At 45.2% G+C, this 27,005-nt stretch overlaps 1 protein-coding gene across 1 annotated transcript in view; it reads right to left on the bottom strand.

Annotated features, from left to right (window-relative positions):
* The window catches only part of CRYL1 (crystallin lambda 1), a 234,080-nt gene that overhangs the window by 160,024 nt on the left and 47,051 nt on the right, over positions 1–27,005 (bottom strand). The gene's annotated exons all lie outside the window — the stretch shown is intronic.

The raw sequence follows: 27,005 nt of genomic DNA, 5'->3' as shown, positions 1-27,005 counted from the left end.
GTTGTGTTGACCCTCTGTTATTCCTATCATACTTTTTAAAATAAATTAACAACTGGGTGTTATCATTCACCTTGTCAAAGGGACATGTCCCTACATAGTTTGACACTGTAAGGCCTCATGCACACGGCCGTTGTTTTGATCTGCATCCGAGCCGCAGTTTTGGCGGCTCGGATGCGGACCCATTCACTTCAACGGGGCCGCAAAAGATGCGGACAGCACTCAGTGTGCTGTCCGCATCCGTTGCTCCATTTCGTGGCATCGCCCCCAAAAAATATAACATGTCCTATTCTGGTCTGCGCTTTGCGGGTCCGCAATTCCAGAGATGTGGAACGGAGTCACGGAATGGAACACCGGAAGCACTACGGAGTGCTTCCAGGGTGTTGCTTTCCGTTGTTCAGCACGGCAAATAAATATGACATGTCAGACAGACCACGGACCCATTCAAGTTGAAAGGGTCCGGCCCGCTGCACGGATGTTGCCCATGCATTGGGGACCGCAATTGCGGTCCCCAATGCATGGAACGGCCTCACAACGGCCGTGTGCATGCGGCCTAATGCAGAGGTGTTTGAAAAATTGCTCCAGAATTATTATTTTTTTCATTGGAAATATCAGTCTGTACTAAAACAGACATGACTGGAGAGGTGACAGGCGCCATCCGATTAAACCAGGTATAATGTCTGGTATGGCTGCCACTGCTAATTAAAACCCTAGTTTTTTTAAAGGGCATCTGTCAGCAGATTTGTACCTATGACACTGGCTGACCTGTTCCATGTGCACTTGGCAGCTGAAGATATCTGTGTTAGTCCCATGTTCATATGTGCCCACATTGCTGAGAAATATGATGTTTTATTATATGCAAATGAGCCTCTAGTAGCAACGGGGGCGTTACCATTACACCTAGAGGCTCTGCTCTCTCTGCAACTGCTACACCCTCTGACCCTTTAAGAGAAGTCAGGGCCAGACATGATCCTGTTTACACTACCTGGTCCTATCAATCAAAGTGCAGAGGGAGCAGCAGTTGCAGAGAGAGCTGAGCCTTTAGGCGTAACGGCAACACCCCCGTTGCTCCTAGAGGCTCAATTGCATATAGTAAAACGTCATTTTTCTCAGCAACGTGGACACATATGAACATGGGACCAACACAGATGCCTTCAGCTGCCAAGTGCACATGTAATAGGTCAGCCAGTGTCATAGGTACAAATCTGCTGACAGATGCCCTTTAAGAAATCTGCCTTGTTTTATTATTGAGCAATCCTTGTTTTAAATATTATGCAAATTAGGGTTTAAGTGCACCCCAACTCAGTGCACTTTAGCTACTTCGCTCAGCATTGCTGGCTATTCCCTCCTCCACTTGATAGATCTAGCCATCAATAGCACCTCCTCTCCTAGCCCTGTAATCTTGCACATGCAGAGCACAGTGCACTCTTGCTGTATAGGCAGTAGATCTGATTCACCCTGCCACACAGAAGACTACTGCGCATGCGCTGAGGGTGTAATGTTTGGTGCAAGCACAGGATTACAGAGCCAGGTGAGAAGTCTCTTCTGATTCCTGGCTATGTCAATCAACTGGAGGAGTGATTGTGTCCAGCAATGCTGAGCAGAACAGTTAATGTGCACCAAGTGACTACGGCCCTCAATCTTCAAAACAAGAATTGCACGGCACAGTGGATCGGCTTAATAACAATATGGTTTTATTCAGCAGGATCAGCCCTACCAGGCATTATGGCTGGTAAAATAGGTTGCTCCTGCTGACAGATGGTCTTTAACACCTTTAGGATCTTGTGATTTTCCGTTTTCACTTTTTACTCCCTGCCTTTCCGGAGCAAAAACTTTTTTCACAAAGTTATCAAAGACAGTATCCAGAGGGCATGAGCACTTTCAGCAATGGGAAATGCCCTTGGGCACTTGCAAACTCATTAGTATATATCATCAAACTCTGTTTTTTGAACATCAGATTCACAGGAAAGGTACGATTTATTACCTGTTTATATCACCTACAATGATGGCAGTTTAATATGTGTAAAGTAGCTGACAGACTCCCTTTAATTTTCAATGGCATAGTACTGTCTTAATGCAAAAAAGGCAGAAATTCTGGAGGAAGCGTCCCTTTAAGCCCTGCACATGTACTGTATTACATAATAACATGTTGCATTTTATTATTAACTAGAAACTGTCATCATTGATTAATTTTTGCAAATAATCATGGTGCTCACTATTTTATTGGACGCCAGGGTTTAACAGTCCAAACTGACAATTATCTCTCTGTGGTCATATTTGATTTACCGTAGATGAACTTGAGCAGGAGTGATAATAAACTGAACATGATGGACTTTGTCACTGCAGTGCCAGGCTGTGCCAAATACACTGCTACTGTATAGCAGGGGAGGACTGGCCATAAAACCTGAAGGGAAATTTCTAAACCCTCCTCAATTCCGCTGGTCGGGTACATAGCAATCTGAAGATCTCAACATTAATGAATGCTAGGAGATTCTGGTACCTATGCGCCTGGCCGGCAGAAGAATTTGCCCTCCTGCATTCAACCGTATTGCCTTCCTCAGGACGGTGATAGAGTTGAATGCTGTTGTGGGGCGGCAGCATTTTGTGCTGCACTACATTACTGCTGGCCCTGCCTACTTATAATGACTCTGCCTTCTGTCGATAGCAACATGGCCACTTAGTTCCCAGTCCGCCCCGCTGTATAAAAGTGTTCCAAAATCAGACCAAAACCACTTTATACTGGGAATGTTTGGTGGTGGTTTATCCACTGCACATGAGCAATCTTACTTAAAGGGGTTCTCCGGGAGTTAATAAAAAGAAAATACTTAAATATTACTTTATTATAAATATATTCCCAATTACCTTTCATTAGTTATAATGGCTCATTTTATCTGGGGAGCAATTATCAGGAGGAATAAAATGGCCGCTGTCCTAGTGATACACACAAAACCTGTCCTAATCACACATGAGGACAAGTTATTTCACAACACTGAGCTTACGAGCTGCCTCATCCTCCTCTCTGCTCTGCTTGTCAGGGATTAGGAGTATGAATACAGCTGATAAAATCTTTAGCCGAATGTCTGCAGGAATGGAGTTCATGAGGAGACATGAAGTACAGAGAGGAGGGTGGGGGTAATGAGCAGCAGCACTTGTATACAGTCTCCATTACCACCCCCCCCCAAATTACCACAGTCTGTCCTGTCCATCCTCTCTGTACTTCATGTCTCCTCATGAACCTTATTCCCACAGAGATTTAGCTGAAGATCTTATCTGTATTCAGGATCATAATAGGAGAGGAGGATGAGGCAGCTCATTATATCTAAGTGTTGTGAAGTAACTAGTCCTCCTGTGTGATTAGGACAGGTTTTGTGAGTACTAATAGGACAACGGCCATTTTATTTCTCCCAATGATTTAGAACAGCGGTCCCAAACCGCGGCCCAGGACCTGGAAGATTGTTTGCCAGGCCGCGGCAATCAGGGCTGTCTTTAACGTGGTACTAATGAAGCGCTTCCATTATGGAAGCGCTTCATTAGTACAGGAGGACCACTGTCATGGTGGCGAGTGGGGGAAACCCCCCACCGAGCGATGTTAAAAGGATAAGGAAGCTGCTAGGCCAGGACGACAGGTTCAGGGAGCAGGTCACCTCCTAAAACGTCCCTAATACTGACCCTGACTCCTAACTGTATGAGCCAACCCAGATGGTAGGAGGGCTCATACTCCGGAACCTCGGGTCCCTACTAGCCCTCAGGAAATCCCTGGACTAGGAGCAGGGTAAGACGACCTGTTCCTCCACAACACGGATGAACTGGAGTCTCAACTGACAAAGCTGCAAGGAGAAGGGAACATATACAGCATATGGATATGGCAGGTAAGTGAAACCAGTTCCACACCTACCTGCCACAGACACACTGAATGGAACCCGTGCACAAGTGCTGATGTCCACACCAACATAAAAAGGACAGAGCACACATCACAAATCATACAGGAAACCAGAACACCATAGCTGCAATAAGGTGAGACAACACAAGAAGATAAACTTAACATCATGACATTTACTTATGATCACAAGGGTGGCCCTCACTGGAGAAATGGCATAAGAAGACCAGGAGGATAACTCCAGCATATAGCATGGCTGGAGTACCCCTCCACTTCAGGCATCCAGTGGAAGCTAAATAGCCCAAGCAGCCACACCCACTCACACACACCAGGATGGGAGTTAACCCTTCCAACACCAGACAGGGTAGTGAAGCTACTTAAAGGGGAAATGCACACACAACAAACAGGGAAAGTGCACACATACACTACACAAGTTGCCAGAGACAACCACATGCATAGACAGCGAGCAGCCCAGCAACCAGCTCAGGCTGCTACACTGCCAACAACATCATGTTGCCAGCAGCAACCACAGGTGGGGCAAGCAACTCACAGCCCTCACCTGCGGTGAACAACCAAACTGACCGCTGGCAACTGCATGCGGGTCTAAGAGTCACGACCATGAACATAGTCGTGACAACCACGAAGCGGTGAAGGATCTGTACTCACCGCTTCCTGGTCCTCGGCTCGGCTGTGCAGGGCTGCGCACAGCGCGAGGTCGCTCTGTGACCTCACACTGTGCACCGCGATACACAGCCGTCAGCAGGATGAAGAGGATCGCGATGGTGACCAGGAGCAGGAGAGGTAAGTGTTTTTATTTATTTTTTATTTGCCCTGGGGGCTAACGGCTCACATATGGCTGGTGGCTGACATAAGGGGGCTGATGGCTGACATAAGGGGGCTGATGGCTCACATAAGGGGGCTGATAGATTGCTAATGTTTGGGGGGTTGATCTGAGGCATTGGGGGTCTGATCTGAAGTCTGATTAACATTGGGGGTCTGATTGCTGGTCTGTCCTGAGGTGTAATGAAAAATATTTGTACTTATTGTTCTACTCTAAAACCTAGGTTCGTCTTATAGGGCGAAAACTATGGTACAGTGCAGCAGAGACCCTAGTCAGTTTATATAGTCGTTATATTGTGTTATATATTTTAATATGCACCTTGTGTTTTGGTATGCGCGTGAATCAGTCAGCGCCGACTAGCACCCCCTAAGTCCCTCCTTCCCCCTAAGCCCCATAAACATAGAATGTGTCGGCAGATAAGAACCATTTGGCCCATCTAGTCTGCCCAATATACTGAGTACTATGGATAGCCCCCGGCCCTATCTTATATGAAGGATGGCCTTATGTCTATCCCATGCATGCTTAAACTCATTCACTGTATTTGCAGCTACCACTTCTGCAGGAAGGCTATTCCATGCATCCACTACTCTCTCAGTAAAGTAATACTTCCTGATATTACTTGTTAACCTTTGCCCCTCTAATTTAAAACTATGTCCTCTTGTAGCAGTTTTTCTTCTTTTAAATATTCTCTCCTCTTTTACCTTGTTGATTCCCTTTATGTATTTAAAAGTTACTATTATATCCCTTCTGTCTCGTCTTTCTTCCAAGCTATACATGTTAAGGTCCTTTAATATTTCCTGGTAAGTTTTATCCTGCAATCCATGTACTAGTTTAGTAGCTCTTCTCTGAACTCTCTCCAAAGTATCAATATCCTTCTGGAGATATGGTCTCCAGTGCTGAGCACAATACTCCAGATGAGGTCTCACTAGTGTTCTGTAGAGCGGCATTAGCACCTCCCTCTTTCTACTGGTAATGCCTCTCCCTATAAGATATGATCAGTTTTATCCTAATGCAACCTGAATGGAGAGCATTCCGTTCAGGACGCATGAGTTCACTCCCTCTTACGGGAACACTTGCCAGAATGCATTCATTTCTATTGAAATGTATTAGTGCCGGCATTAAAATTGCCGCATTGACGATCCGTTCTTCTGGTCTGCGCATGCGCAGACCTTTAAATCTGTGAAAAAAATAAATACCGGATCTGTTTTTCCGGATGACACCGGAAAAACAGATCCGGTATTTCAATGCATTTGTGATCCGGATCCGTCTGACAAATGCCATCAGTTTGCGTTTGGATTGCCGGATCCGGCAGGCAGTGCCGGCGACGGAACTGCCTGCCGGAATCCTCTGCCGCAAGTGTGAAAGTACCCTTAGCACACCCATAGATTGACCCAGCTAGCCTCTCTTATTAGACTGCTGGGTCACATCATAGACGTTCTCAGGCACTTCCCTCTCCATCGTGCACCTACCAGAGGTGTAAGGGGGTGCACTGCAGAGAGAAAAGTGAGGCAGGTGGACCAAGCCCTGAAAACATCACAGAGCACAACATGCCAGGTACTCTGGGCAGATAAAAAAATAAAATCATTACGGGACCAGAGAACCCCTTTAAGCCCCCCTTACAATTTAGAATGCTCACTAGGCTGACAGCTATCTTTCCCAACTGCCACATACACTCTCAGAAGGGTCAGCCTCGGATTTCTGCTGCAGAAAAATCTGCCATCTGAATATTCTCTAACAGATCTCCTAGCCAAAAAAATTAACCAGACTAGGAAATGCCTGAATTTGTAACTTTGCCAAACTGCAGAATGGTCCTGAATGAGAACCATGAAAATGACACATCTATGGGACATACCTGTAATTATTGCCCTGCCCAGTTCTAGAATGGATACGTATTCAGCATATATATGCCACTGACTGGGTGTTTCTGGATTCTGGAACTTGTAGATACCTACTTACATTTACGCCCTTTTGCCTTACTTTCTGGTTCCTTCTCGAGTATAAAAGCAGCACTTTAATAGCACAGGGAGATGTCTCTAATTACAGAGCTCCCAGCCACCTACTAATCTTACTGATTTATGCAATCTGTTCCTTAATTACACAAGTATATATCAATTTACAGCCATCTGACATGTAGCACGCAGGCTACTGACCAATTTCTTTAAATTCAACTTTGCTGCCCTCTAATGGACTATAGCATGTATGACAAGCTGTACAGCAGGTTGGGAAGAACATACTTTACAGGGGTAGATTGGGAACTCAAAGTGACCCTGGAAAAAACATAGAAGTGTCCCCATGTCGTAAGTAGCGCCAAACTGTCAGAAGGTGTGGCCAAGCAGAGTAGGTGGCTTTTTTTTTTTGCTGGGCAATCTGTAGTTTTTAGTGATACCATTTTGGAATATTTGTTTTTTTTTTCTCTCTTTTTACAAGCTTTGCACATCTAGAGGCTGAGATGTTTGCCCATTCTTCTTTGCAAAAATAGCTCAAGCTCAGTCAGGTTGGATGGAGATCCTCTGTTAACAGCAATTTTCAAGTCTTGTCACATATTCTCAATGAAATTTAGGTTTGGACTTTGACTGGGCCATTCTAACACATGAATATGCTTTGATCTAATCCATTCCATTGTAGCTCTGGTTGTATGTTTAGGTCATTGTCCTGCTGGAAGGTGAACCTCCACCCCAGTTCAAGTCTTTTGCAGACTCTACCAGGTTTTCCTCCAGGATTTCCCTGTATTTAGCTCCATCCATCTTCCCATTAACTCTGACCAGCTTCCTTGTCCCTGTAGCTGGCCAGCTAAGACCTGTCCTTGGTTGCTAATATAGCTTATATGTTTATACAGCTAAACCTGCCAATAACCTTAATACAGTTCCTATGTTAGTGTGTTAAAGACAAAAGCAGAGTTATTTACAGTGACTTCATGTTTGAATTTCATAAAACTGTTATATATTGTGTTCATAAAAGCAGAAAAGATACTATGCCTTTAAGATTCATTATATAATGTAAGGTAAGCTCAATGACACAGCAGAAACAACAGAAAGCATAGAGTTAAACTGTTGTTGCTGAGCAGGAACCTTGACCAATCACAGCCAGCCTCATACACAGCCTATGTGGGGAATACCCCTAGCAGGAGTTGCTGGAATCATTACAGAGATTCACTCCACTAAGGCCTGTGTTTTATGGAAGCAGAGAGGCCAAAAGAGGTATTTAAAAAAGTTATAGTTAGCTATTTGGCCCATCTAGTCTGCCCAATATACTGAATACTATGAATATCCCCTGGCCCTATGTTATATGAAGGATGGCCTTATGCCTATCCCATGCATGCTTAAACTCCTTCACTGTATTTGCAGCTACCACTTCTGCAGGAAGGCTATTCCATACATCCACTACTCTCTCAGTAAAGTAATACTTCCTGATATTAACTTTTAAACCTTTGCCCCTCTAATTTAAAACTATGTCCTCTTGTAGCAGTTTTTCTTCTTTTAAATATTCTCTCCTCTTTTATCGTGTTGATTCCCTTTATGTATTTAAAAGTTTCTATCATATACCCTCTGTCTCGTCTTTCTTCCAAGCTATACATGTGTCACGAGGGTGGCAAGAGCCACGTCTGACTCGGTTATACCCGGGGTCAGGAAGTCGCAGCGGGTGGCTGCGCACTCTATGTCTAAAGATAGCGCTGTTACTTAATGGTAGCTTTCTGTGTTTGCCTTGCAATCCTTTCTGTCTCACTCAGGGATCCGAAGCTTCTTCTCCTCAGCTGTTTCTTGTCCGGCACTCCCAACCTCCTTAAATTCCCCTCTCCCACTTTTCTGGTTGCCAGATATAGAGCTTCCTGCCTGGACTTCTATACTGACCCACTGGAGCTGAGTTGCTATTATCCCTGGTTGTCGTACCAGAGCATTACCCTCCGGATCCCTGTTGGTTGTTTGTTGTCGCCCACCTAGGAATATATGCTTTGTCATCCACAGATCCGCCAGTGCCATCCACAGATCCGCCTACAGTGCCATCCACAGATCCCCCCTCCCCTAAACAGTGCCATCCACAGATCTCCCCCCTAAACAGTGCCATCCACAGATCTCCCCCCTAAACAGTGCCATCCACAGATCCCCCCTAAACAGTGCCATCCACAGATCCCCCCTAAACAGTGCCATCCACAGATCCCCCCTAAACAGTGCCATCCACAGATCCCCCCTCCCCTAAACAGTGCCATCATGGCACTGTTTAGGGGAGGGGGGATCTGTGGATGGCACTGTTTAGGGGGGATCTGTGGATGGCACTGTTTAGGGGGGATCTGTGGATGGCACTGTTTAGGGGGGATCTGTGGATGGCACTGTTTAGGGGGGAGATCTGTGGATGGCACTGTTTAGGGGAGGGGGGATCTGTGGATGGCACTGTTTAGGGGAGGGGGATCTGTGTATGGCACTGTTTAGGGGGGATCTGTGGATGGCACTGTTTAGGGGGGAGATCTGTGGATGGCACTGTTTAGGGGAGATCTGTGTATGGCACTGTTTAGGGGAGGGGGATCTGTGTATGGCACTGTTTAGGGGAGGGGGATCTGTGTATGGCACTGTTTAGGGGGGATCTGTGGATGGCACTGTTTAGGGGGGAGATCTGTGGATGGCACTGTTTAGGGGAGATCTGTGGATGGCACTGTTTAGGGGGGATCTGTGGATGGCACTGTTTAGGGGGGATCTGTGGATGGCACTGTTTAGGGGGGATCTGTGGATGGCACTGTTTAGGGGGATCTGTGGATGGCACTGTTTAGGGGAGGGGGGATCTGTGGATGGCACTGTTTAGGGGGGATCTGTGGATGGCACTGTTTAGGGGGAGATCTGTGGATGGCACTGTTTAGGGGGAGATCTGTGGATGGCACTGTTTAGGGGAGGGGGATCTGTGGATGGCACTGTTTAGGGGAGGAGGGATCTGTGGATGGCACTGTTTAGGGGGGATCTGTGGATGGCACTGTTTAGGGGGGAGATCTGTGAATGGCACTGTTTAGGGGAGGGGGATCTGTGTATGGCACTGTTTAGGGGGGATCTGTGGATGGCACTGTTTAGGGGGGATCTGTGGATGGCACTGTTTAGGGGGAGATCTGTGGATGGCACTGTTTAGGGGAGGGGGGATCTATGGATGGCACTGTTTAGGGGAGGAGGGATCTGTGGATGGCACTGTTTAGGGGGGATCTGTGGATGGCACTGTTTAGTGGGGAGATCTGTGGATGGCACTGTTTAAGGGAGGGGGGATCTGTGGATGGCACTGTTTAGGGGAGGGGGGATCTGTGGATGGCACTGTTTAGGGGGGTTCTGTGGATGGCACTGTTTAGGGGGATCTGTGGATGGCACTGTTTAAGGGGGGATCTGTGGATGGCACTGTTTAAGGGGGGATCTGTGGATGGCACTGTTTAGGGGGGATCTGTGGATGGCACTGTTTAGGGGGGATCTGTGGATGGCACTGTTTAGGGGGATCTGTGGATGGCACTGTTTAGGGGAGGGGGATCTGTGGATGGCACTGTTTAGGGGGGGATCTGTGGATGGCACTGTTTAGGGGGGGGATCTGTGGATGGCACTGTTTAGGGGGGATCTGTGGGTGGCACTGTTTAGGGGGGAGATCTGTGAATGGCACTGTTTAGGGGAGGGGGATCTGTGTATGGCACTGTTTAGGGGAGGGGGATCTGTGGATGGCACTGTTTAGGGGGGATCTGTGGATGGCACTGTTTAGGGGGGATCTGTGGATGGCACTGTTTAGTGGGCAGATCTGTGGATGGCACTGTTTAGGGGGAGATCTGTGGATGGCACTGTTTAGGGGAGGGGGGATCTATGGATGGCACTGTTTAGGGGAGGAGGGATCTGTGGATGGCACTGTTTAGGGGGGATCTGTGGATGGCACTGTTTAGTGGGGAGATCTTTGGATGGCACTGTTTAGGGGAGGGGGGATCTGTGGATGGCACTGTTTAGGGGAGGGGGGATCTGTGGATGGCACTGTTTAGGGGAGGGGGGATCTGTGGATGGCACTGTTTAGGGGGGATCTGTGGATGGCACTGTTTAGGGGGGATCTGTGGATGGCACTGTTTAGGGGGGGATCTGTGGATGGCACTGTTTAGGGGGGATCTGTGGATGGCACTGTTTAGGGGGGATCTGTGGATGGCACTGTTTAGGGGGGATCTGTGGATGGCACTGTTTAGGGGGGAGATCTGTGGATGGCACTGTTTAGGGGAGGGGGATCTGTGGATGGCACTGTTTAGGGGGGAGATCTGTGGATGGCACTGTTTAGGGGAGATCTGTGGATGGCACTGTTTAGGGGGGATCTGTGGATGGCACTGTTTAGGGGGGATCTGTGGATGGCACTGTTTAGGGGGGATCTGTGGATGGCACTGTTTAGGGGGGATCTGTGGATGGCACTGTTTAGGGGGGAGATCTGTGGATGGCACTGTTTAGGGGAGGGGGGATCTGTGGATGGCACTGTTTAGGGGGGATCTGTGGATGGCACTGTTTAGGGGGAGATCTGTGGATGGCACTGTTTAGGGGAGGGGGATCTGTGGATGGCACTCTTTAGGGGAGGAGGGATCTGTGGATGGCACTGTTTAGGGGGGATCTGTGGATGGCACTGTTTAGGGGGGAGATCTGTGAATGGCACTGTTTAGGGGAGGGGGATCTGTGTATGGCACTGTTTAGGGGGGATCTGTGGATGGCACTGTTTAGGGGGGATCTGTGGATGGCACTGTTTAGGGGGAGATCTGTGGATGGCACTGTTTAGGGGGAGATCTGTGGATGGCACTGTTTAGGGGAGGGGGGATCTATGGATGGCACTGTTTAGGGGAGGAGGGATCTGTGGATGGCACTGTTTGGGGGGGATCTGTGGATGGCACTGTTTAGTGGGGAGATCTGTGGATGGCACTGTTTAAGGGAGGGGGGATCTGTGGATGGCACTGTTTAGGGGAGGGGGGGATCTGTGGATGGCACTGTTTAGGGGGGATCTGTGGATGGCACTGTTTAGGGGGGATCTGTGGATGGCACTGTTTAGGGGGGATCTGTGGATGGCACTGTTTAGGGGGGATCTGTGGATGGCACTGTTTAGGGGGATCTGTGGATGGCACTGTTTAGGGGGGAGATCTGTGGATGGCACTGTTTAGGGGAGGGGGATCTGTGGATGGCACTGTTTAGGGGAGGGGGGATCTGTGGATGGCACTGTTTAGAGGGGATCTGTGGATGGCACTGTTTAGAGGGGATCTGTGGATGGCACTGTTTAGGGGGGGATCTGTGGATGGCACTGTTTAGGGGGGGGGTCTGTGGATGGCACTGTTTAGGGGGGATCTGTGGATGGCACTGTTTAGGGGGGATCTGTGGATGGCACTGTTTAGGGGGATCTGTGGATGGCACTGTTTAGGGGGGAGATCTGTGGATGGCACTGTTTAGGGGAGGGGGATCTGTGGATGGCACTGTTTAGGGGGGGATCTGTGGATGGCACTGTTTAGGGGGGGGGATCTGTGGATGGCACTGTTTAGGGGGGATCTGTGGATGGCACTGTTTAGGGGGGAGATCTGTGAATGGCACTGTTTAGGGGAGGGGGATCTGTGTATGGCACTGTTTAGGGGGGATCTGTGGATGGCACTGTTTAGGGGGGATCTGTGGATGGCACTGTTTAGGGGGAGATCTGTGGATGGCACTGTTTAGGGGGAGATCTGTGGATGGCACTGTTTAGGGGGAGATCTGTGGATGGCACTGTTTAGGGGAGGGGGGATCTATGGATGGCACTGTTTAGGGGAGGAGGGATCTGTGGATGGCACTGTTTAGGGGGGATCTGTGGATGGCACTGTTTAGTGGGGAGATCTGTGGATGGCACTGTTTAGGGGAGGGGGGATCTGTGGATGGCACTGTTTAGGGGAGGGGGGATCTGTGGATGGCACTGTTTAGGGGGGATCTGTGGATGGCACTGTTTAGGGGGGATCTGTGGATGGCACTGTTTAGGGGGGGATCTGTGGATGGCACTGTTTAGGGGGGGATCTGTGGATGGCACTGTTTAGGGGGGATCTGTGGATGGCACTGTTTAGGAGGGGGATCTGTGGATGGCACTGTTTAGGGGAGGGGGATCTGTGGATGGCACTGTTTAGGGGGGGATCTGTGGATGGCACTGTTTAGGGGGGGGGGATCTGTGGATGTCTTTGTGATTAATTACTCTGCTTTAATTATGTTCAATTTGTAGCAATAAAAATACATCCTGCATATCAGATATTTACATTACAATTCATAACAGTAGCAAAATTAGTTATGACGTAGCAAGGAAAAAAATGTAATGGTTGGGGGTCACCACAACATGAGGAACTGTATTAAGGGGTCACGGCTTTAGAAAGGTTGAGAACCACTGGTTTAGGTGGATGGCCATGTCTTGGTAGGTTTGCAGTTGTGCCATACATCTTCCATTTTTGGATGATGGATTGAACAATGCTGAGAGATGTTCAGAGCTTGGGATATCTTTTTATAATTCTCACAACAATGGAAATTGGTTTTACGTCCACTAAATATATAAAGATCACTGCCTGAAAGACGTATTAAAGAAAATAATAAATAGTTTATTAAGTTAAGTAGTTAAAACGGGAAAACTGAATATCACCATCCGTGACTATCAGGCTTCCAGACTCAGGTAGAGTGATGTAGGATTGGGATTAGATCCACACCACAACCTAAAAGTCTGGACAAGATCCCTATCCAGCTAGCACATAGGTGCTAATATATGCTGCTAATATATGCTGGCAAGGGAAAAGGACACGGTTCATGTGAGTAGACCAGGCACAGGTGCGTAGAAAAATCTGCCCAAAAATTTAAATTCTGAAATTTCATCTACATTATCCTTTAATTCTTGTGAAACACCTAAAGGGTTAGCAAAGTTTGTAAAATCAGTTTTGAATACCTTGAGGGGTGTAGTTTCTCAAATGGGGCCATTTATAGGTGGTTTCTATTTTGTAAGCCCCACAAAGTGACTTCAGACCTGAACTGGCCCTTAAAAATTGGGTTTTGGAAATTTTCTTAAAAATTTTAAGATTGTATTTCTGGGAGGCGGCGCAGCGGCCATCACAGCACCGAAGCCTTGACACACAACAGTGTGAGGCTATTCTGCTTGACAGGCAACTAATGTTAAAAAGAGATTTTCGCTCCTGATGAATTGTGGCTCACACTGCCATAGCGAAACGCGTTGAGCCGGTGATCTTCTATTAGGACACGGCTCTCTAGGCCGGGTGTTACTTTGTACCAAGCAGCGCAACAGCTGACTTGTTAGTACACATGCGGCATAACCAAATACTTAATTGTATGGGCAGGCTGATGGAGATAGCCGAGTGAGCGTCCACATATACTAGCACCTTGTGGATGCTTTATACCTGGTTGGATGTCACCAGGGTTCATTTCACTCGTTAGCTATTTCACATCGCTTAGCTTGGTAGATCCGCTTACTACGCACCTGTGCCTGGTCTACTCACATGAACCGTGTCCTTTTCTCTTGCCAGCATATATTAGCACCTATGTGCTAGCTGGATAGGGATCTTGTCCAGACTTTTAGGTTGTGGTGTGGATCTAATCCCACTCCTACATCACTCTACCTGAGTCTGGAAGCCTGATAGTCACGGATGGTGATATTCAGTTTTCCCGTTTTAACTACTTAACTTAATAAACTATTTATTATTTTCTTTAATACGTCTTTCAGGCAGTGATCTTTTGATATCTTTTTATAACCTAACTCTGCTTTACACTTCTCCATAACTTTACCCCTGAGGGTGTGTTCCCTTGTTTTCAAGGTGCTGTTTGATCAGTAATGTTCTCTAACAAACCTCTTAGGCCTTCACAGAACAGCTGTAGTTACACTTAGAATAAATTACACACAGGTGGACTCTATTTACTAATTAGGTGACTTCTGAAGGCAATTGGTCACACTGGATTTTATTTAGGGGTATCAGAGTACAGGGGGCTGAATACAAATGCATGCTGCACTTTCCCGATTTTTTTTTATTACAAATTTTGAAAACCATGTATCATTTTCTTTTCACTTCACACATAATTGCTACTTTGTTGGCCTACTGTGGGAATGTAACTTGAAAAAAATATGGAAAAACTCAAGGGATATGAATACTTTTTCAAGGCACTTTATATACTGTATATTTAAAGAGAGCTAAAATGTGTTTATCATTTATATATATATATATATATATATATATATATATATATTATAAATATATAGATTTATTTATTTTGCTCACTTACATTCTTGTGATTACTAAATTTGGCTTTTGCGGTCATCAAATGTCCTGGTTTACGGAGACGTGTCTGTAGATATTAGTGCATTGTACATGAATACAAAATTTTTAGTTTAAGAAATTATTTCTATAAACAGTACTGTGCTATGTAGCACAGCAGTAAGGCTTCAGTCTCCCAAACAGAAGGTTGTTAGTGCAAACCCCCCAGGTATCAATTTAAAAGTAAAGACTAAAACATTTTAAGTATACAGGGGTATCCCTTTACCCTATTAAAATGCTAAGTGTTTGAGGATACCCCCAAGGATGACTCTATATATGTAAATAGCCATATTGGAAGTCAGCATAGGACTCCCAGAGCAGTGACTTTATATATGAAGTCAGGCAGGGGACTCCTAAGCAGAGTAGGGACTCCCTCTTGTGTTAAAGAGTGGATAATCGTCCCACTGCATGTGAAAGGCAATCGGCCCCCCGGAAAAATTCCTGGTAAGGTACATTACCAATCCGCCCCTGATACTTTATAATTCTCAGCTTACAAGAGGGTCCAACTCCACGTAATCACAAGAAAGGGTAATTGCTGAAAAACCATAGCAACTGCAGCATATCTACTATTGTACATGCATTTGTGCAGTGTTTTTGCAGGTTAGAATTGGTTCATCTCTGCGCAGGGTATGAATATACTCTAACAACCCTCCCCTGAGCTACAGCTTCTAATGGCCATTTACGACCACAGACATTATATTTAGTCACCGTACTTTATAGCCCTATGCTCTACTGCCCACTAAGCATACGCAACTTGGGCTGAAATGCAAGGATAATAGCCTGTGTAACATGACAGTGCCAGATGATTATAAATGAAAAGAAGAAACAAAGTAGTGTAAAATTAAGAAAACGGCAAACAAAATTAGACTCAAACTGTATGCTACTTCTACAGGACGGACTGCAAACTTATTAACCCCTTAAGTACCCGCGCAGTACATGTACGGCGCTGGTGGACGCGACTTAAGGACCTGCGCCGTACATGTACAGCGGGCGGGTGCAGGAGCTGCGCCTGCCCGATCAGCGGCACAGACCCGGCAGACACTGACAGCCGGGTCCCTGATGCATACGCTGGCATCGGTGAAAACACTGATGCCGGCGTGTCAACCCCTTGTATGCTGCGGTCAAAGCTGACCGCAGCATGCACAGGGTTCGCAGAGGGTATGGATGCCCTCCGCTTCCCCATCGGGTCTCCGCGCTGCAGTGACGGGGACCCGATGGCATAGAAGGCAAGCCCAATGCCTTCCACAGGCATCGGAGATTGCCTTCTACGGAAGCCTGTGAGATCCAGCTCTTAGGCTGCGCCTCACAAGCAGTCTGTCAGCATAAAAGCTGACAACCAATGCATTACAATACAGGTTGTATTGTAATGCATTGCAGAGGAAATAAGACCCCAGAACTGACATATTGGGTATTGCCGTGTCCGTAACGACTGGCTCTACAAAAATATTACATGATCTACCCCCTCACCTGAACATCGTAAAAAAATGAAATAAAAACTCATTTTTTTGTCACCTTACATCACAAAAAGTGCAACACCAAGCAATAAAAAAGGTGTATGCCCCACAAAATAGTACCAATCAAACCATCGTCTCATCCCGCAAAAAATGAGCCCCTACATAAAACAAATGAGCCAAAAATAAAAAATAAAATTGAAAAAAGCCATTTTTTGTCACCTTACATCACAAAAAGTGTAATACCAAGCGATCAAAAAGTCATATGCACCCTAAAATAGTAACAATCAAACTGTCCTCTCATACCGAAAAAAAATGACCCCCTAGATAAGACAGTCGCTCAAAAAAAACAAAAAACAAAAAACAACTATGGCTTTCAGAATATGGAGACAAAAAAAAAAAGTGCCAAAACTATTTTTTGTTACCTTGCCTCACAAAAAGTGTAATATAGAGCAACCAAAAATCATATGTACCCTAAAATAGTACCAACAAAACTTCCACCTTATCCCGTAATTTCCAAAACGGGGTAACTTTTTTGGAGTTTCTACTTCAGGGGTGCATCAGGGGGTCTTCAAATGTGACATGGCAACTTATCCCAGTGAAATCTGCCCTCCAAAAACCATATGGCATTCCTTTCATTCTGCGCCCTGCCGTGTGCCCGTACAGCAATTTACGACCACATATCGAGTGTTTCTGTAAACTACAGAATCAAGATAATAAACCTTGCTTTGTAAGTGTGTGGGGGGGGGGGGGGGGGGGGGAATGGAAATGGATTAAAATGGAAAAATCTGCCCAAAAAAAAAAAATTCAGAAATTTCATCTACATTTTCCTTTAATTCTTGTGAAACACCTAAAGGGTTAGCAAAGTTTGTAAAATCTGCTTTGAATACCTTGAGGGGTGTAGTTTCTCAAATGGGGCCATTTATGGGTGGTTTCTATTTTGTAAGCCCCACAAAGTGACTTCAGACCTGAGCTGGTCCTTAAAAATTGGGTTTTGGAAATTTTCTTAAAAATTTTAAGATTGTATTTCTGGGAGGCGGCGCAGCGTAATGGCCGCATCTTAATAGAGCTCCGGACTCACCGCTCCGTTGAGGCTGTCCTGCGTTTTCCCTGTCGGGCACCAAGGGCGGCTATAAGGACAGGACAAGGGGGAAATCTCTTGCCTCCCCGGAGGCCCCAGAGAGCATCTCCACTGCTGCAGCCTGCGCCGGCCCCTCCGCCATTGCCTCATGGTGGCCACGATCCTCAGAAGCCACTTACAGCATATCTCTCCCTCCGGCTGCATCGTAAGACTGGGTTCGATCACAGAGAGCCTCAGGGGTATATAACCCCTTTATTGATTTAATATACATTTTGGCAGCCATAACGCCATTTGCACTCCCTTTTCTCCTGAACGCAGTCTAGGAGGGCTGTTCCTTTTGCATAAGTGCTACAGAGTATGTCTTTGCTTCATATTTCCTGACTTATAACCACAGGCTGCTTGTTGTCCGCAATTTGCTGACATTATAAAAGCAGGGCCTGCACCATTTCAGTCTCCAACTGGATCAGAGGAAGTTACATAAGGCCCATCTGTCTGTATATCTGGTTACAACAACCCTTATATTGCTGGGATATATTCTACAACTAAGCCTGCACCTCACTGCATTGTCCGCTATTGGATCTTCATATTGAGGGACTTAATCTGCATCCGCCATAAGCTACCTATACTCGGCACCTCATTATTTCTCTTTAGGAACATTTGTTCGGTTCCTCATGTAACACAATTGCTAATGTGACCCGCTGGTTTCTTTTCATTGAAGCTCGACCTGTACAGCAAATATCCACTGTTTTGCTACCCCATGGATAAGATTATGTGGAAAAGTGTTACTGCTGCTAAGGGATCCAAAACCCTAACCCGCAGTCAAACCCCATCCTCTTCAGTACATATGTCCACGGACCCTATTATGGATACTTCAAAGGCGACAGCTTAGGCCAGTGGTGGCGAACCTTTTAGAAGCAGAGTGCCCAAACCCACTTATTTAGTGGCAACATGGCAATTTAATCTGAATGCCAATATAGTATATTGTCCATGTACTTTATCATTTAGCTATTATTGCCTGCCTACATTCAGTGCGCTGCCTGTGCTGTTCATAGTGCGCCCTGTACTGATGAATGGCAGGAAAAGTCTAAGGCATATGGGTACACCATAGACTTTTTCCAGGTTGCGGGTGCCCACAGAGAGGGCTCTGAGTGCCATCTCTGGCACCCGTGCCATAGGTTCACCACCACTGGCTTAGGCCATCTCTGATCTATTGATGCCAACCACTGATACTAGATTGGCGGCCTTTCAATCCTCATTAGGCCTTATTGTCTCAAGCTCATAACACCCGCATATCTGAAGTTGAGCAGAGAGTCTCTAATCTAGAGGATACGGTGCACACATGCCGCGAACTACTGGAAGAAAAGGAGCAAATGCTCACCACTTTGCAAAACAAGGTGGACGATTTGGAAAATCGATCTCGGCGTAATAACTTGCGTCTTATTGGTGTTCCTGAATCTGTTCGTCCCAATGAACTACTTTTGCTCACCTCTGAATGGTTACCTCAGGAACTAAAGTTGGGGGACTCCTCATAAAATACCGATGGAACGTGCCCACGGAGTGGGCCCCCTGCGTACTGACAGCTCCTCTAAACCAAGACCCGTCATCTTTTGGATCATCAACTATCAGGATAAACTCAGAATCATGACTGCCTTTCGCCAAGCCTCTGCTGTCAACTACGACAATTCCAAGCTTCTACTATTCCAGGACTTCTCCTCTACAGTGGCGGAAAAACGTAGAGCCTTCAACCCTGTTTGTAAACTTCTACTAGACAGATCGATCTGATTCACCCTTCAATATCCCGCCACCCTCTGAATCTCCATGGGCAAAAAAATGTGGGTATTCAACAATCCTCAAAAGGCTCTAGCTGATTTTCACACTTCAGTTCGAGCTCCGCCCAACTCTCCTACTTGATGCGGGTTCACGTATGACTTTTGGTGTAAAGTTACTACTTTAATTGTTTTGATCTGTTTGCCTAATCTAAACTTAAAGGGAAATCCCATGCGCACTACCTTAGGGGACCTTATAAACTACTGGGGGGGGGGGGGATGCCTGCTCCCTAGGACAGGTTTTCTTCCCTCTCCTTTTCTTCACATTTATATCAATTTTGGCTGCTTACTGGTATTGGGTAAAGGGCAAGTACTACTAACGTTACTACGTCCACCATCTCTACCTTAACATGGTGTACCTGGAATGTTAATGGCCTTAATACGCCAATCAAACGTAGAAAAGTGTTGAACCATTAGCATAAACTTAAAGGGTTTCTATCACTTCGTTTCACCTATTGAGCTTTCAGACACTAGCGATCCGCTAGTGTCTGCTTTATCTAACCATCCTAATATAAGAGCTTATTGTCCTGCCGTTTAGCTAAAAAAATAACTTATATAGATATGCAAATGAGCCTCTAGGTGCTATGGGGGCGTGATTAGCACCTAGAGGCTCCGTCTACCTTAACAAACTGCCGCCGCCCAGCGCGTCCCTCCAGCCCGCCCATCTCCAGCTGAAGCGATCCTCTCCGTGCGCGTCTCTGTTCTGCGCATGCGCAGTGAATGTCTGATCGCTTCCCTGCTCAGACATCTCCACTGCGCCTGTTCCTCGGAGCACTATGACGTCATCGGCGCAGGCGCAGTGGAGATGTCTGAGCAGGGAAGCGATCAGACATTCACTGCGCATGCGCCGAATACGAGGAGCATCGCATTCCGGAGGAGATGGGCGGGCTGGAGGGACGCGCTGGGCGGCGGCAGTTTGTTAAGGTAGACGGAGCCTCTAGGTGCTAATCACGCCCCCATAGCACCTAGAGGCTCATTTGCATATCTATATAAGTTATTTTTTTAGCTAAACGGCAGGACAATAAGCTCTTACAGTCATGTGAAAAAATTAGGACACCCTTTGAAAGCATGTGGTTTTTTGTAACATTTTTAATAAATGGTTATTTCATCTCCGTTTCAACAATACAGAGAGATTAAAGTAATCCAACTAAACAAAGAAAACTGAAGAAAAGTCTTTTCAAGATCTTCTGTAAATGTCATTCTACAAAAATGCCTATTCTAACTGAGGAAAAAGATAGGACACCCTCACATGTATTCCCTCTTAAATTGGCTCAGATCTCACACAGGTATATCACACCAGGTGCACATAATTAGTAGATCGTTACTCTGCATGTTGAATGAGGCTTGCCCTATTTAAACCTCAGACATTTAGTTTGGTGTGCTCCTGACTGTTGAAGTGAGAGTGAGCACCATGGTGAGAGCAAAAGAGCTGTCAGAGGACTTCAGAAAAAAGATTGTAGCAGCCTATGAGTCTGGGAAGGGATTTAAAAAGATCTCAAAAGATTTTGAAATCAGCCATTCCACTGTCCGGAAGATAGTCTACAAGTGGAGGGCTTTCAAAACAACTGCCAACATGCCCAGGACTGGTCGCCCCAGCAAGTTCACCCCAAGAGCAGACCGCAAGATGCTAAAAGAGGTATCCAAAAACCCTAAAGTGTCATCTCGAGAACTACAGCAGGCTCTGGCTACTGTTGATGTAGAAGTACATGCCTCTACAATCAGAAAGAGACTGTACAAGTTTAACTTGCATGGGAGGTGTGCAAGGAGGAAACCTTTGCTTTCCAAGAGAAACATCGAGGCCAGACTGACATTTGCCAGCGATAAAGTTGACAAAGACCAGGACTTCTGGAATAATGTTCTTTGGACAGATGAGTCCAAAATTGAATTATTTGGACACAACAGCAGAGGACATGTTTGGCGTAAACCAAACACAGCATTCCAAGAAAAGAACCTCATACCAACTGTGAAGCATGGAGGTGGAAGTGTCATGGTTTGGGGCTGCTTTGCTGCAGCAGGACCTGGTCAGCTCACCATCATAGAATCCACGATGAATTCTACTGTGTATCAGAAGGTGCTTGAAGAACATGTGAGACCATCAGTTAGAAAATTAAAGCTGAAGCGGAACTGGACCATGCAACATGACAATGACCCAAAACATACTAGTAAATCAACCAAAGATTGGCTGAAAAAGAAGAAATGGAGAGTCCTGGAATGGCCAAGTCAAAGTCCAGATTTGAATCCCATTGAGATGCTGTGGGGTGACTTGAAAAGGGCTGTATGTGCAAGAAACCCCTCAAACATCTCACAGCTGAAAAAGTTCTGCATTGAGGAGTGGGGTAAAATTTCCTCAGACCGATGTCGAAGACTGGTAGATGGCTACAAGAACCGTCTCACTGCAGTTATTTCAGCCAAAGGAGGTAACACTCGCTATTAGGGGCAAGGGTGTCCTATCTTTTTCCTCAGTTAGAATAGGCATTTTTGTAGAATGACATTTACAGAAGATCTTGAAAAGACTTTTCTTCAGTTTTCTTTGTTTAGTCGGATTACTTTAATCTCTCTGTATTGTTGAAACGGAGATGAAATAACCATTTATTAAAAATGTTACAAAAAACCACATGCTTTCAAAGGGTGTCCTAATTTTTTCACATGACTGTATATTAGGATGGTTAGATAAAGCAGACACTAGCGGATCGCTAGTGTCTGAAAGCTCAATAGGTGAAACGAAGTGATAGAAACCCTTTAAATCACACATTGTATTTTTACAGGAAACTCACTGGGTTAAAGGGACCCATCCCCCTTTACGTAACAAAAGGTTCCCGACCTGTATTGAAGTTTCCTTTCTACGAAAATGAGGGGCTTAGCTATCCTGTTTAGCTCACAGATCCAACCCTACAGATTCTGACTACACACATTACTCACATGTCCACAATTCTCATGCGAGAATTGATTATTGGTTGATCCCACATACCTCCATTCACCTTTTGAAATCATCCCGAATACTGGATATTTATATTTCAGACCATGCTCCTGTTATTTTTGAGTTGGCCCTCACTACGCCTATTCCTCTCTCTAAGAGATGGTGTTTCCCTTCCTACTTATTTCACTCTGAGGATTTTAAAACTATGCTTTGCGATTTTTGGTTGACATATGCCTCGGACAATGAGGAGCATAGGGAAGACATTAACCTCTTCTGGGCCGCCTCTAAGGCAGTTATTCGGGGTCGGATTATTTCCTATGTTTCCCATAAACTGAAAAAAACAAATGGCTTCATTAATCTCGACCCAGAAAACCCTTACTCAGGCATACAAGAAATTTAAGCTTTGTAATACTCCTGAAACAAAACAACAATATATAAATGCCAAAATGAAGGCTGAGTCAGTTGCTCAGATTCTTCCGTTGGGGCAATAAACCAGGCAGACTGTTAGCCTCCCTCACCAAACCTTTTCGTAATGCTACAAAAATCTCCAAATTGAAGCTACCTTCGGGTTCTTTTATATCTAACCCTATGGAAATTGCAGAGCAATTTAAATCCTTCTTTGAATCTTTACATACTGCTCCCTCGGATGACGTAACTTCGGGATCCCCTTTTTCTGATGCTAATCTTTTGCCTACCTTATCAGATGATCATCGACTAATCTTAAATGCCCCCATTAGCCAAGAGGAAATCACTACCACTATTAAATCTCTCAAGCTCTCTAAAGCCCCTGGTCCCGATGGATTTGGGAATGAATATTATACATTTTTGAGTACAACCCTGAGCCCCCACTTACACTCACTGTATAATCATCTTATTACTTCTAAAACTATTCCTTACAGTTTTAATGACGCTTGCATAACGGTTCTCCCAAAACCTGCTAAAGATCACTACTACCGTCCCATCTCACTTTTAAATGCAGATTTTTAAATATTCACTAAACTATTGGCAAACAGACTCCAAACAATCCTTTCAGATCTTATACATCCTTCACAAACAGGTTTTATGTTTTGGAGATCTATCACGTACAATATCAGAACAGCAATTGGGGCGTTATGATCAAGCAGAGTACATCGACAAACTAAGAATATCTTGGTTAGCCTGGATGCTGACAAGGTTTTTGATCGAGTGTCATGGAGATATCTTCAGGAACTCCTTCGGTTATGACACTTTGGCCCTATGTTCTGTACTGTTGTTCAGATGATGTGCCATAATCCCCGCTCTACGATATAGGTTAACTCCATTTGCTCCTCCTCATTTAAAGTAGACAAAGGGACGAGACAGGTATGCCTATTATCCCCACTGTTTTTTAATTTAGCCTTAGATCCTTTGATTAGAGTCCTACAAACTCTCCCATCATTCAGCGGTATCCATACAGGATCAGTTGAAACTAAACTATTAGCTTTTGCTGCTGACATATTATTGTTCATATCAAATCCACTCCAGGCTATGCCAGAGAAATGTCAGTTATAGCATCTTTTGGCGCTATCTTGGGATTCAAGATAAATTTTCACAAATCAGAGGCGCTCCCTATTTTTCACACAGCCAGAAATCATTGGGGCACTTCATTTCCATTTCAATGGTATCTTGAATCCATTACTTACCTGGGGGTTAAATTGGCAGCCAACCCGACCCAGCTGTATAGGCTGAATTACCTCCTCTTATTGCCTCAATAATCTCTGTAATTGAGTCCTGGCAACATTTTGCATTGTCTTTTTCTGGCCGATGTCATCTCATTAAAATGGTGGCCTTCCCTAAATTGATTTATCTAATTTAAACCCTACCCCTTCTGCTCCATTCATCAGAGATTAAACTCCTTCATAGAACCTTTAGGCGGTTCATCTGGAGCTCCTCATGGAGGAGTCATATTAGCTTATACAAACTACAGCAACGTAGAATATTGGGGGGGCCTTAATTTCCCTGACATTTCACCATATAACCTGGCTGCCGACTTCCGATATGTTATTGACTGGATGCGAGGTAAAGCCCATTTTGCTAATGTAGATATGGAAAAACAATTTTCCCCTCACATCTCCCTATTGGCACTACTGCATTTACCAAAAGATGGACTTCCTCCTAACATAGGAGACTTCCCTGTTCTGTGGAATACTATTTAAGCTTGGCATAAAGGAAGGAAATTCAGTAAACTAGATGGCACACACACCTTCTTTCAACCCTTTCTGGATCACCAGGGCTTTCTGGGGGTAGACCACCCAGGATATATACTTCCCTAGCATCACAAGGATATATTTGGATTCTTGATATGTTGGACTCTAACTATTCTGTTATTTCTTTTACTGAAGCCTCCCAACATTTCCCGGCATTCAATTATAACCAATTTATATATCTACAAGCCCGTAGTTTTGTTCAACATTGCATGAACAATATTCCAGGAGATTCGAGAGGGGCATGCTTAAACATATTTCTTAAAAGGGTCAGAACGCAGATTTCTTCTACTAGTACCGTTTACAGTTTCCTCAAACCACTGATAGACTGGGATGTAATCACCACAGGTCCAGGGAAATGGATTAACCATTTTCCAAGCCTTGACGTCAAAACACTACTAGAAGCTACTTTGAAGATACATAAACATTCCCCAGTCAGTAGTTCTACAGATATGGCTTTAATGATATTCCATACAGTTTATGTGACACCTAGCATTAAAAGTAAAATCTCTCCTGATTGTACCTACTCTTGCTCTAAATGTAATATACCCAATACGGATTTTGTATAATCCTTTATGGGGTTGCACATGTGTTCAAGATTTATGGGTGCATGTGAGATCCCACATATTAACAACTTACAAAGTATCCTTCACTGCTACTCCCCAGTGGGCTATCTTTAACATATTAATTATCTGAGGAACAACAACGTTTACCTAGACGAGATAAAGCTTTACTACATATTTGGGCAGCTGCCGTCAGAAAGAGTCTTCTACACCGATGGTTAGACTCACAAACACCTTCTATCCCTTTTATCCAGACCAAAATAACCTTCCTATTCCACATGGATTGGATTTTCACTTTATCAGATAAAGAAAAACTAACCAAACAATTCTTTGAAAATGGTCTTTATTTATGACTACTCTTTCCACTTCCATTAGGTCTAAACTCATATCACATTTTGAGCATACCACATGGTATTTGTATGAAGTTCTTCATGGACGCACACCTCTTCATACTTCGGCTACCACCTGAGGACTTCCCGGAGAGGCTTTCTCTTTGGGGTTAGCGCACAGGATTGGGGGGAAGAGGGGGAGGGAGACATTCTGTTCACTTGAATGAAGCTTAGTCCTGCCCAGGCCATTGATACCAGTCGTGACGTCACTGGGCCAGTGGTAAACAGCGAGAAGGCCGCGGCACTACTGCCAGCGCTGCTGCCTTCTCAAACAGCTGATCCGCGGGGGTCCCGGGTGTCAGATTGGTGGGGGTCGGACACCCAGAACTCCTGCCAATCAGCTGTAGCACTCTAGTGACTCTTTGCCAACCTGTGATGCCATCGATCACATGGCCTTTGTGCAGCTCAGTCCTATTCAAGTGAATGGGGCCGAGCTGCAATACCAAGAACAGCCACTACACAATGTACAGTGCTGAGCCTGGTATACTGTGAAGAGGCCACAATGCTTCTCCAGTTGTCGCAGACCCTGCAAACACCTGACTGACAGGGATCCCGGGAGCTGGACCACTGCCAATCAGAAATCGATGACCTATCCTGAGAATAAGTCATCTATATTTAAATCCAGGGAAAACCTTGAAATATAGTTCTGCTTCACTTCCTATCGTCAGGATAGGTCATCAGTATCCGATCAGTGGGGGTCCGACACCCGCGACCCCCACGATCAGCTGTTTGAGAAAGCACTCCGGTGAAGTGAATGAGGCTGAGCGCAATACCAAGCACAACCGCTATACAATGTACGGGCGTTGTGCTTGATGAGCATGGAGAGGGCCGCAGCTCTCGAAGGAGCGCTGGTGCCTTCTCAAACAGCTAATCAGTGGGGGGCCCAAGGTGTTGGACCCCCACCAATCAGATACTGATGACCTATTCTCAGTATCAAAATCCCAGAAAACCTCTTAAACCCATTCCTGACGCAGAGATTTTCCATTTATGTGGTTTGGTTTTTTGCTCCCTGCCTTCCCAGAACTTTTTTATTTAACTGTTCACATAGCCATATAAGGGCTTGTTTTTTGCGGAACAAGTTGAACTTTCTAATGCCACTATTTAATATTGCATAGGCTGTAGTGGGAAGCGGGGGAAAAAATTTGACTTGTGCTCTTTATTCTCCAGATCAGTACAAATCTGGCGATACCACATATGTAAAGTTTTTCTTCCGTTTTAATACTGAAAAAAAAAAAAAACTTCCATCGCCATATTTTGACCCTCATAACTTTTTTATAGTTATGTCTATGGAGATGTGTGGGGGCTCATTTTTTGCAGGACGATCTGTAGTTTTTAATAATACCATTTTGGGGGGGTGCATGACTTTTTGATCACTTTTTATTACTTTTTTGGGAGATAAAGTGATGAAAAAAACTGTGAATCGACCATTTACATTTTTTTTCTCCATTTACTGTATGCGATAACTTTTTTATATTTCAATAGTAAAGGAGTTTTTGCACACGACAATGCCCATGATGTTATTTATTTATTTTGATTTTGGGAAAAAGGGAGGTGATTAGAATTTTTAT

The sequence above is a fragment of the Bufo bufo genome, chromosome 3 (assembly GCF_905171765.1).
Source record: "Bufo bufo chromosome 3, aBufBuf1.1, whole genome shotgun sequence".
Taxonomy (NCBI): Eukaryota; Metazoa; Chordata; class Amphibia; order Anura; family Bufonidae; genus Bufo; species Bufo bufo.
The sequence above is the reverse complement of the archived record's forward strand: the minus strand, read 5'-3'. Positions and strand labels throughout refer to the sequence as shown.